Here is a 13,047-nt window from a genome sequence, read left to right as displayed (position 1 = left end):
TTTTTTCTCCTGGTTTGTTAAAATCTCTGCAATGTACAATGATCTCCTTGAGGGGATTATTTTTTTTTCTCAACAGAAGTGGAATTGCTCTTAAACCACTTAAGGACCAGACCTATTTCTGACACTTGTTGCTTACAAGTTAAAATCTGTATTTTTTGCTAGAAAATTACTTAGAACCCCCAAATATTCTCATATATATATAACATTTTTTTTTTTTTTTAGCAAAGACTCTGGAGAATACAATGGCGGTCGTTGCAATATTTTATGTCACACGGCATTTGCGAAGCGGTCTTTCAAATGCAATTTTTTGGGAAAAAATACACGTCCCTGAATTTAAAAAGACAAAACAGTAAAGTTAGCCCAATTTTTTTGTATATTGTGAAAGATGTTAGGCCGAGTACCTAACCTAACATATCTAACATGTTATGGTTTTAAATTGCGCACACTCGTGGAATGGCGACAAACTACGGTACAAAAAATCTCCATAGGCGACATTTTAAAATGCTTTAACCACTTGCCGACCTCCGCAAGTACATATACTGCGGCGGTCAGCCCCTCACAGGCAAAGTGACGTATGGGTACGTCACTAGCCTGTGAGGCTCTGGGGAGCGAGCGCGCACCGCTGGAGGCGCGCTCCCACTTGGTCACGGACCCCCCCCCGCACGTGTGCCCGGCGGGCACTCACGATCGTCCGTGACAGCACTGATTACTGTAGCAATGTCACTGGTACCCCCAAAAGTGTCAAAAATGTCAGTCAAGGGTCCAATCTGTCCGCCACAATGTCGCAGTCCTGCAAAAAAAAAATCGCAGATCGCTGCCATTGCGCGTTAAAAAAAAAAACAACAAAAATCTTTCCCTTAGTTAGTAAACGCAATAACTTTTGCGCAAACCAATCAAAATACGCTTTTTGCATTTTTTTTTTTTTTTTTTACCAAAAATATGTAGCATAAAACAAATTGGCCTAAAATGTTAAAAAAATTTAGATTTTTACATTTTTTTTTTTTTGGGAGTTTCATATAAAAAAAATGTGAAAAATATTGTTATTTTTGCAAAATTGACGCTCTTTTTTTGTTTATAGCGCATGATCAAAAAAATCGCACAGGTGATCAAATACCACCAAAAGAAAGCTCTGTTTGTGGGAAAAAAAGGACGTCAAATTCGTTTAGGTACAGCGTCGCACGACCGCGCAATTGTCCGTTAAAGTCACGCAGTGCCGAATCGCAAAATATCCCCTGGTCAGGAAGGGGGTAAAATCTTACGGGGCTTAAGTGGTTAATGGTTACCAGTTTATAGTTACAGAGAGGGTCTTGTGCTAGAATTATTGCTTGCACTCTTATGATTGCGGCAATACCCCACATCTGTGATTTGAACACCGTTTACATTTGCAGGCGCGACTTACGTATGAGTTTTCTTTCGTGTGCGAGCACGTCGGGACAGGGCGCTTTGAAATTTTTTGTTTTTTTCCTATTTAGTTTGTTTATTTTTTTCACTGTCCCTTTAAAAACAAAAAATCGCTTTTATTCCTTTCACAAGAAATGTAAACATCCCTTGTGACAGTAATGGGCAGTGACAGGTACTCTTTATGGATAGGTCTGGGGTCTAAAAGACCTCAAATCCTTCCTTCATGTTTGAATACTGTAATTTTTTTCAAAATCAATGACATTGGCCACAATGTGGAAGTGACGTTGTGGCGTTGCTTCTGGGTTACTGCATCGGAGACATGAGCGAAGCCTAATCCAGCTTCGTCGGGACTCCAACCAGCCTGCGGACCCGCTGGCTGGTCACTCAGGTCTCCCGGGCGTAGAGGCGGAAGGCAGGGGGTGGACGTCCCCTCCCGATCCTTGTGATAATGGCCGAGCGGCTGCTATCACCAGAAAGCCGACCGCCTGCTCTAAAAAATGGTACCAGGGTGATGCCTCTAGCGGCAGGCATCACCCCGATACAACCACTTCTTTGTACGTCGGTTTGCGGGAAGGGGTTAAAGGCTACATTCACAGGAGTGGATCGTTTTCTGGGGGCCGGAAGTGGCTAAACGCCACCTGTGGACAAAGCAACACTATGGTTATGGCTGTGTAGTGGCTGATTAGCTGCGTAGAAACACTGACCCTAGATGCACACTGTGTCTAGGGTGGATTGAAAGCCCTATTTGCATGTAACCATTCAGCTGAGCGGTTACATGCATATAGATGTGACACCAGCTATTTGTAGAGTACAAATCTGACAGCTGCTGCAGGTTATACTCAGTGTGCCCAGGGAGCTTTTAGAACCATCAGTAAAAGTTCACTGGTTCTCTAACCCCTTATCTGAAAAATGGACATGCTGTTAGTCCTCTACAGCAGCAACTCCCTTATTTAGGTCAGCATTTGTGGCAACATCTCTCCAGAGGGGGTTGATTTATTAACCCTTGGTTCACACCTATGTTTTTTTTTTTTTTTAGTGCGTTTTGCAGACACTTACTACACTTACTACAGTCCATTTAACATGGTTTCCTATGGATCTATTTTACATTTGTGCGTTTTGAGCCACAGTGCATTTTTTGAAAAGGGTCAGAGACTTTTTTTTTTCCTGCAGCAGATTGCGTTTTGTGTGTAATAGCTTTTCAATAAACTCGCACCAAAAATGCAAGTGTTGCATTTTTTTTGGTCTAATAGGGAAGTATGACAGTTTTTTTTTCGTGTAGTGCGACTTTACCCTCTCTGGCACTCAAGTCACATTAAAGCAGTGCGGGTTAGGGTTAAATGTTAGGGTTAGAAGTAATGGTTAGGGTTAGCCCTAACCTTTAACGATTGCTGCTAACCCTAATGATTACCTCTAACCATAACTCTATCTCTAACTCTAGCCTTTAACTTTAACCCTAGCCCTAACATGCGACTTTGGTCACATAAAGGTTCCTGCACTACTTTGATGTGACTCGAGTGCCAGAGAGTGTAAAGTCAACACTACATCAAAGTCGCACTACATGAACAGAACTGTCATATATTCCTATTAGCCAAAACACGCGTGTTAAAAAATGCAAAATGCGCTGCAAAAATGCATCAACCGCTACCTGCATAGATGTGAACTTAGTGAAAGGCAAATAGGCTGTTAACATTGCCCAGGAGTTATCAATCAGCTTAGTTGAATGTGGTGAAAATTTACTTTGCAGAGAATACCCAGTCACATAGGAAAATTAAAAACACACCTGTCCATCCAGGTCAACCTGTGTGGGTGTGTGTGCATATGTGTGCGTGACACTACTATTTTCCATATCTCTGTACCTTGCGCTTGCTAAGAAGCACATTTAAAATGAATATTATTATACAGGATTTATATAGTGCCAATAGTTTGCACAGCGCTTAACAATGTGAGGGCAGACAGTACAGTTACAATACAATTCAATACAAGCGGAATCAGAGAGCCCTGCTCATCAGAGCTTACAGTCTAAAAAGCAAGTCAAGTGATACAAAAGGTAATAACTGTGGGGGATGAGCTGATGGAGAAAATAAAAGTCCAGTTGTTAGGTGGAGGCAGGGTAGGCTTTTTTGAAGAGAGGTTTTTAGGAATCGCCTAAAAGTGACTAGAGTAAAAAATAATCTGAAAGATTGGGGTAAGGAATTCCAAAGGATGGGAGATGCTCAGGAGAAGTCCTGGAGGCGAGCATCGGAGGAGGTAACAAGGGAACTAGAGTGCAGAAGGTCTTAGGAGGAATGAAGAGAATAATTTGGTTGGTATTTTGAGACTAGGTTAGTAATGTAGCTGGGGGCCAAGTTGTGGATGGCTTTGTAAGTTATTAGTATTTTGAATTGAATTTCATGGATGAGTGGCAGTGAATGGAGGGTTTGGGAGAGACGGGTAGCAGACGCTGAGTGGTTTGTAAGGGGGATGAGTCTGGCAGCAGCATTCATGATGGACAGAAGAGGGGATAGCCTATGTAAAGGTAAGCCAATGAGGAGGGAGTTGCAATAGTCTAGGCGAGAGATAACCAGGGAATGGATTAGGCGCTTTGGGGTGTCATTGGTTAGAAAGGGGCGTATTTTGGAGATGTTGCGGCAGCAAGCTTTGGAAAGTAATTGGATATGGGGCTGAAAAGAGAGTTCAGAGTCCAGGACTACACTTAGCACCCTGGCATGTGAGGATAGGTTGATGGTTGTGCCATTGATCTTGACAGAGAAGTCAGGGGAAGGGGCACGTGGGAGAGGAAATTTTATGAGCTCGGTTTTTGACAGGTTGAGTTTGAGGAAGTGGTGTGACATCCAGACTGATATGTCGGTCAGTAAATTAGTGATACATGAGGAGATTGACGTTGTGAGCTGAGGGGTAGAGAGATAGATTTGAGTGTCAATGTACAAAATTTTATTGAAACCTATGGGAGGTTATCAGCTGACCCAGGGAGGAGGTGTAGATTTGAATAGGAAAGGTCCAAGATTTGAATAGGAAAGGTCCAAGAACAGAACCTCGGGGACCCCAACGGAGAAAGGAAAATATTTTTTTTTTTGGATTTATCTAGTCTAGTCTGCACTAACACAATCAACTCTGAAAGGATGTTCTAGATCCTTACTGCTCTAACAGTAAAGAACCCCTTTTGCAGTTTAGGATTGAACCACTTCTTATGCACCTTCATTGTGTGGCCACTTGTCCTTTTTTAGAGACCTTAGGTTATTTTCTAACTAGGTCTTGTTGTAAAGTTGCTACAGTATTTCACAAAAGTGAGTACACCCCTCACATTTTTGTTAACATTTTATTATATCTTTTCATGTGACCTCACTGAATAAATGATACTTTGCTACAGTGTAAAGTAGTGAGTGCAGAGCTTGTATAACAGTGTAAGTTTGCTGTCCCCTCAAAATAACTAAACACACAGCCATTAATGTCTAAGCCACTGGCAACAAAAGTGAGTACACCCCTAAGCTAAAAAGTCCAAATTGGGTCCAAAGTGTCAATATTTTGTGTGGCTACCATTATTTTCCAGCACTGCCTTAACCCTTTTGGAGCATGAAGTTCACCAGAGCTTCACAGGTTGCCACTGGAGTCCTCTTCCATTCCTTCATGATGACATCATGAAGCTGGTGGATGTTAGACCTTGAGCTCCTCCACTTCCTGTTCGAGGATGCCCCACAGATGTTCAATAGGGTTTAGGTCTGGAGACATGCTTGGCCAGTCCATCACCTTTACCCTTAGCTTCTTTAGCAAGGCAGTGGTTGTCTTGGAGGCCTGTTTGGGGTTGTTATCATGTTGCAATACTGCCCTGCAGCCCAGTCTCCGAAGTGAGGGGATCATGCTCTGTTTCAGTATGTCACAGTACATGTTGGCATTCACGGTTCCCTCAGTGAACTGTAGCTCCCCAGTGCTGGCAGCAATCATGCAGCCCCAGTCCATAACACTCCCACCACCATGTCCTTAGTCTGCTTGTCTTCAGCAAACTGTTTGTGGGCTTTGTGACTCATTTGGTAGATTTTCCTTTACTTCTTCACTTCACAACAGGAAGTAAGGGGAAATCTGATCTTTTTTTTTGCATAAACATTTTATTGAGAGTTTAATGAGCATTACAGATACTCGACTCCAAATACATTGCATCATGTAAGAAGAGGAAGAGAGAGAGAAGAAAAGGAAAAAAATACAAAATGAAATAAGTCAAAATAAAACAATTCCATCCAATGAACAAGTTATTAAACTGAGAAGACACCTTGATGAGGATGTAACAAATAAACAGCTGTTATCGTTAATAACCTATATAACTGGAATAGTTTCAGAGATAATCAATTAGTAACCAGCAAAGTAGAACATGAAATATAAGACCACTCATGGTAAGGTTGATCAGCAGGTCAAGGAGAGCGTGAGATTAGAAGTTGGCCACCTTAGTCAACTCCCAGCCCCACTACTCACCACAACTAAGACTAAACTAAGGGTAGGGGGGAGAGCACACAAAAAATAGAGAGGGGATGGGGAAACCACCAGCTACCCTCTACATCTACTTATGGTTAATACATATTTTTTTTATTTTCAGGTCAGACGAACCTCTAAGTTCAACTTCTAACAGGTCAAGTCATTGTCTCGTAAGGGAAATCTGTTCTTAGACATTAAGGCGTGTCATTGGAACATGGTCCTCAAAACACATAGAGGGGGTTATTTACTTAGCAGGGTCACTGGCAGCAAAAAATATCCTAGAAGAGATTCTAACACTTTACCTTCTATACAAACTTTTAAAAAGTCGTGGCGTTAGAAACCCTTAAGTATTTGGAAAGATTAATTTAAGATGGGTTTTTTTTAACAACCACGATTGCTCTTTATTGAATATATGTGTGTGGCACGATAAAAGCAGGTATCAAAACGATACAAATCAGCATGATGACAAACATTGCAGGGTATAAAATACAAACTTCACGTAGAAATACAGTGCATCCGGAAAGTATTCACAGCATTTCACTTTTTCCAGATTTTGGTATGTTACAGCCTTATTCCAAAATGGATTACAATCATTATTTTCCTCAAAATTCTACAAACAATACCCCATAATGACAATGTGAAAGAAGTTTGTTTTCAAATGTATTAAAAATAAAAAAATGAAAAAAATTACATGTACATAAGCTTTCACAGCCTTTGCTTAGTACTTATTTTGAAGCACCTTGGCACCATTTACTGCCCTCAAGTCTTTTTGAGTATGATGCTACAAGCTTGGCACACCTATTTTTGGGCAGTTTTTCCCATTCTTCTTTTCAGGACCTCTCAAGCTTCATCAGGTTAGATGGGGAGCATTGGTGCACAGCCATTTTCAGATCTCTCCAGAGATGTTCAATCAGGTTTAAGTCTGGGTTCTGGCTGGGCCACTCAAGGACATTCACAGAGTTGTCCCATTGCCTTTCCTTTGTTATCTTGCCTGTGTGCTTAGGGTCGTTGTCCTGTTGGAAGATGAACCTTCGCCACAATCTGAGGTCCAGAGTGCTCTGGAGCAGGTTATCATCAAGGATGTCTCTGTACATTGCTGCATTCATCTTTCCCTAGATCCTGACTAGTCTCCCAGTTCCTGCCACTGCATTAAGTTGCCACCACCATGCTTCATTGTAGGGATGGTATTGGCCAGGTGATGAGCGGTGTCTGGTTTCCTCCAGAGAATTTGGTTTCTCATGGTCTGAGAGTCCGTCCTTCAGGTGCCTTTTGGAAAACTCGAGGCAGGCTATCATATGCCTTTTACTGAGGAGTGGCTTGCGTCTGGCCACTCTACCATACAGGCCTGATTGGTGGAGTGCTGCAGAGATGGTTGTTCTTCTGGAAGGTTCTCCTCTCTCCACAGAAAAATACTGGCACTTTGTCAGTGAGTGACCATCGGGTTCTTGATCACCTCCCTGATTAAAGCCCTTCTCCCCCGCTCAATTTGACCGGCGGCCCGCTCTAGGAAGAGTCCTGGTGGTTCAAAACTTCTTCCATTTACAGATGATGGAGGCCACTCTGCTCATTGGGACCTTCAATGCTGCAGAAATATTTCTGTACCCTTCCCCAGATCTGTACCTCGATACAATCCTGTCTCGGTCTACAGACAATTCCTTGGACTTCATGGCTTGGTTTATGCTCTAACATGCACTGTTACCTATGGGACCTTATATAGACAGGTGTGTGCCTTTCAAAATTATGTCCAATCAACTGAATTTACCACAGGTGGACTCCAATAAGTTGTGGAAACATCACAAGGATGATCAGTGCAAACAGGATGCACCTGAGCTCAATTTTGAGTGTCATGGCAAAGGCTGTGAATACTTATGTTCATGTGATTTTTTTTTTTGTTTTTTTATTAATAAATTTGCAAAGATTTCAAACAAATTTCTTTAACATTGTCATTATGGGGTATTGTTTGTAGAATTTTGAGGAAAATAATTAATTTAATCCATTTTGGAATAAGGTGTTAACATAAAATGTGGAAAAAGTGAAGCTCTATGAATACTTTCCGGATGCACTGTATATGAATACAGAAAATCCCCAGATAACAGAGGTAATGTAAAGGAAATCTATTTGAAAAGGGAAGATCTACCCCAAAAAGCAGACAATATGATCCTAAAACACAAATCCTTTGATGGAGAAAAAAAAAGTGGAGTGCTTTTTGCGACAACCATGGCTGCCAAATCTTGCCATATTTCTTAGGGCAGTTCCTGCTATTATATGTTAGTTTATTCAGTGCCTTGCGATAGTATTCGGCCCCCTTGAACTTTGCGACCTTTTGCCACATTTCAGGCTTCAAACATAAAAGATATAAAACTACTTTTTTGTGAAGAATCAACAACAAGTGGGACACAATCATGAAGTGGAATGAAATTTATTGGATATTTCAAACTTTTTTAACAAATAAAAAACTGAAAAATTGGGCATGCAAAATTATTCAGCCCCCTTAAGTTAATACTTTGTAGCGCCACCTTTTGCTGCAATTACAGCTGTAAGTCGCTTGGGGTATGTCTCTATCAGTTTTGCACATCGAGAGACTGAAATTTTTGCCCATTCCTCCTTGCAAAACAGCTCGAGCTCAGTGAGGTTGGATGGAGAGCGTTTGTGAACAGCAGTTTTCAGTTCTTTCCACAGATTCTCGATTGGATTCAGGTCTGGACTTTGACTTGGCCATTCTAACATCTGGATATGTTTATTTGTGAACCATTCCATTGTTGATTTTGCTTTATGTTTTGGATCATTGTCTTGTTGGAAGACAAATCTCCGTCCCAGTCTGGGGTCTTTTGCAGACTCCATCAGGTTTTCTTCCAGAATGGTCCTGTATTTGGCTCCATCCATCTTCCCATCAATTTTAACCATCTTCCCTGTCCCTGCTGAAGAAAAGCAGGCCCAAACCATGATGCTGCCACCACCATGTTTGACAGTGGGGATGGTGTGTTCAGGGTGATGAGCTGTGTTGCTTTTACGCCAAACAACATTTTGCATTGTTGCCAAAATGTTCGATTTTGGTTTCATCTGACCAGAGCACCTTCTTCCACATGTTTGGTGTGTCTCCCAGGTGGCTTGTGGCAAACTTTAAACGACACTTTTTATGGATATCTTTAAGAAATGGCTTTCTTCTTGCCACTCTTCCATGAAGGCCAGATTTGTGCAGTATACGACTGATTGTTGTCCTATGGACAGAGTCTCCCACCTCAGCTGTAGATCTCTGCAGTTCATCCAGAGTAATCATGGGCCTCTTGGCTGCATCTCTGATCAGTCTTCTCCTTGTATGAGCTGAAAGTTTAGAGGGACGGCCACGTCTTCGTAGATTTGTAGTGGTCTGATACTCCTAACATTTCAATATTTTCACAGTACTCCTTGGGATGTTTAAAGCTTGGGAAATCTTTTTGTATCCAAATCCGGCTTTAAACTTCTCCACTACAGTATCTCAGACCTGCCTGGTGTGTTCCTTGTACTTCATGATACTCTCTGCGCTTTAAATGGACCTCTGAGACTATCACAGTGCAGGTGCATTTATACGGAGACTTGATTACACACAGGTGGATTCTATTTATCATCGTTAGTCATTTAGGTCAACATTGGATCATTCAGAGATCCTCACTGAACTTCTGGAGAGAGTTTGCTGCACTGAAAGTAAAGGGGCTGAATAATTTTGCACGCCCAATTTGTCAGTTTTTAATTTGTTAACAAAGTTTGAAATATCCAATAAATTTCATTCCACTTCATGATTGTGTCCCACTTGTTGATTCTTCACAAAAAATTACAGTTTTATATCTTTATGTTTGAAGCTTGAAATGTGGCAAAAGGTCGCAAAGTTCAAGGGGGCCGAATACTTTCGCAAGGCACTGTACATAGGCAGCACTGCATTATCTGCAGACTGCCATGAAGCTAACGAGAAGGGAGGGGGAGGCCCACCTGCAGAGGATTTCCTTCCTGGCGTAATACAGCAAGTAAGAGACCAATAACTAAAGCCCCGTACACACGCAACGATTATCGGCCGACCGATCGTCCGTCTTTTGTCCAGAGTTGTGTTTTTTTGGTTGGAATGTGCCTAGACTGCACACAAATTTTCTCACCCAACAAAATTCTACTTCAGAAGTGATGTCATGTGTTGGATTGCTTTCTTTGTGTTCTTTCTTCACTGAGCATGCCCAGACTTGCTCATCAGATTTTTCACTGTCGAAATCTGTACTGACTGCATGAAAATTGGCCGTTATGTTGACGGCCAACAAAAATTTTATAGTCTGCACACCAGATTTTTTCGGCCGAAAAGTTGGAGTTGGTTGTCGGAAGCATCATACTAACAAGCCGAAAATCGGCAGATCGGTCGTCGGATGAAAATTCCCTGCCAATTTTCGACGCGTGTGTACGGGGCTTTAGTATACCTAGTTCTCTGCTTATCGGCCTGGATTCCCAACAGAGGTAAGTCCAGGGATAACAGGCGTGACAGTTGTAGAGAGTTATTAATAAGATCAAAGACTTCCGTCCAGAACTGCGCCACCCTTGGACAAGTCCAAAACATGTAAAAAAAATGTACCAATAGAGGAATGGCAGCGGGTACAATCAGGAGATTTTTGTGGGTAGATTTAATGCAGCCTCTGAGGTGTGTCGACATTTAGTTCGGATTAACCACTTGCCGACCGCTCACTGAGCTGGTACTGTGGCAAAGTAGCTTGATATCGTCTGGCAACGTAGACGTACGTCGGGCGCCATCACGGCTCGCAGGGTGCGCTCCCGCGAGCCGATCCTGGTCTGATTCGGCAGAGAACTGATCAGTCACCAGATACAGACCAATGATTTTTGGTCTGGATCTGGTGATGGGTTCTAGCCAATGGCATCATGTCCCCTGCCTGTGTAATGTAAACACAGGCAGGGGAAGTGATGTAACTTTCCCTTCTGGAGCCCTTTCGGTTCCAGGAGAAGACAGAGAGACATCAAAAATGTGAGTTCCACCAAACACTACACTGATACTACCTCACATAGGCACATTTAACACCTTGATCACCCCCCCCCCCCAAACCCATCACAGTGAACACTATATACAGTGGTATACAGATATTTTACTGATCACTGTATAAGTGTCACTTGTGACCCTAATTTGCACTTGCGTTAGGCCCAAATAGGGTTAGGGCACCCGCCATCTATCCCCTAATAAAGTTTTAACCCCTTGATCACCCCCAGTTAACCCCTTTACTCCCGATCACTCTGTGCACTAAATACAGTATATAGGTAAATACTGATCACTGTATTTAGTCTCACTTGTGACCCTAATTTGCGCTAAGCCCAAATAGGTTTAGGCCACCCGCCATCTATCCCCTAATAAACTTTTAACCCCTTGATCTCCCCCAGTTAACCCCTTCACTCCCTATCACACAGTGCACTAATTTTATATTTTCTGACACAAACAGCGTTTGCGCTCAGCATATATGGATACCTCTGATGGCAGCAGCTGTGGTAGGCTGATTTCACCACTGCAGTTAAATTACCTTTAGCTATACGTGGAATATTGTCATGTATACCCACCATTAAATCAGTGGGTTTGGCTGTTGGGCTGTTAATGGTGTGTAATACTACACAATATTCCTGTGGTGATTTCTGTTAGGTTCTCATTTTTTTTTGTTCAGCCCACAGGCTGCCTGCATGAAAAAAAAACAAAAAACCTACACTATATGCCAAACAAGGACCAGCAATGTACTGGAACGTTGCTGGACTTTGAGTGGTTATACCAGGATGATGCCTGCAGATTTAGGCATCATCTTGGTATTGTTCTTTACAGCCAGCGGTCGGCTTACATGTAAAAGCAATCCTAGCGGATAATTGGCCACTAGACTGCTTTTACATGCAGTGGGAGGGGACTCCCCCCCCCCCCCTCCTGCCGCCTTCCGTGGTTTTTCTCGGGCTCTCCTGTCCCACAGGTTAACCTGAGATTGCAGTCGGTGGTTCAGCTATCTAACCGTAGAGCCGATTGGAGATGAGAATGGCTCCAATCATCTCTATGGCCTAAGATACCGGAAGCTACGAGCATTTCATGACTTCTGTTTCACCAGAAATAAACAGCGCCATTGGGAAAGCATTTTATCACACCAATTTTGGTGTGGTCAGATGGGTTAAGATCAGAGGAGAGATCTAGAGTCTAAAAGACCCCAATTTTTTTTAAAAAGAGTACCTGTCACTACAGATTGCTATCATAGGTGAAATTTAAATTCACTGTGATAACAATAAAAATGATTTAAAAAAAAAAAAAAAGAAATGAAAGAAAAAAGGTGTAAAATAACATAAAAAAGCAAAAAAAAAAAAAATCAAGCCCCCCTGTCCCCCCGTGCTTGCGTGCAAATGCGCACACAAGCATTGGTCTAGTGTCATATGTAAACCGCAATTGCACCATGCATGTGAGGTATCGCCGCAAACGCCAGGTTGAGTGCAGTAATTCTTGCAGTAGACCTCCTCTGTAAGTCCAAACAGATAACCTGTAAAGACTTTTAAAGGCTTTTAAAACCGTACGTAGTTTGTTGCCGCTGCACGGGTGTGCGCAATTTTTAAAGCATGTCATGTTTGGCGTCTATGTACTCGGCGTAAGATCATATTTTAAATTTTACCAAACAATTAGGAATTATATAGTGTATTTCTGCATTAAATATAAAAAAAGTGTTTTGTTTTTTTTTTATACGCAAAAATTGCGTTTGGAAAATTCTGTGCGCAAATACTGTGTGACAAAAAAAATTGCAACATCCACCATTTTGTTCTGTAGGGCTTTGAAAAAATATATAATGTTTGGGGATTCAAAGTAATTTTCTTGTAAAAGAAAAATATTTTTTCATGTAAACAAAAAGTCACAGAAAAGGCTTGGTCTTCAAGTGGTTAGAAAAGTGGGTGATGTGTGGCTAAGATTGAGCATAAAATGCCAGGACTGGTCAAACACCCCCCAAATGACCCCTTTTTGGAAAGTAGACACCCAAAGCTATTTGCTGAGAGGCATATTGAGTCCATGGAGTATTTTACATTTTGCCCTAAGTTTCAGGAAAATTACAATTTGTTTTTTTTTTTTTTTTTACACAAAGTTGTCACTAAATGATATATTGCTCACGCATGCCATGGGTATATGTAAAATGACACCCCAAAATACATTCTGCTGCTTCT

This window comes from Pelophylax lessonae, assembly GCF_965119305.1.
Source record: "Pelophylax lessonae genome assembly, chromosome: 2".
NCBI lineage: Eukaryota > Metazoa > Chordata > Amphibia > Anura > Ranidae > Pelophylax > Pelophylax lessonae.
The sequence above is the reverse complement of the archived record's forward strand: the minus strand, read 5'-3'. Positions refer to the sequence as shown.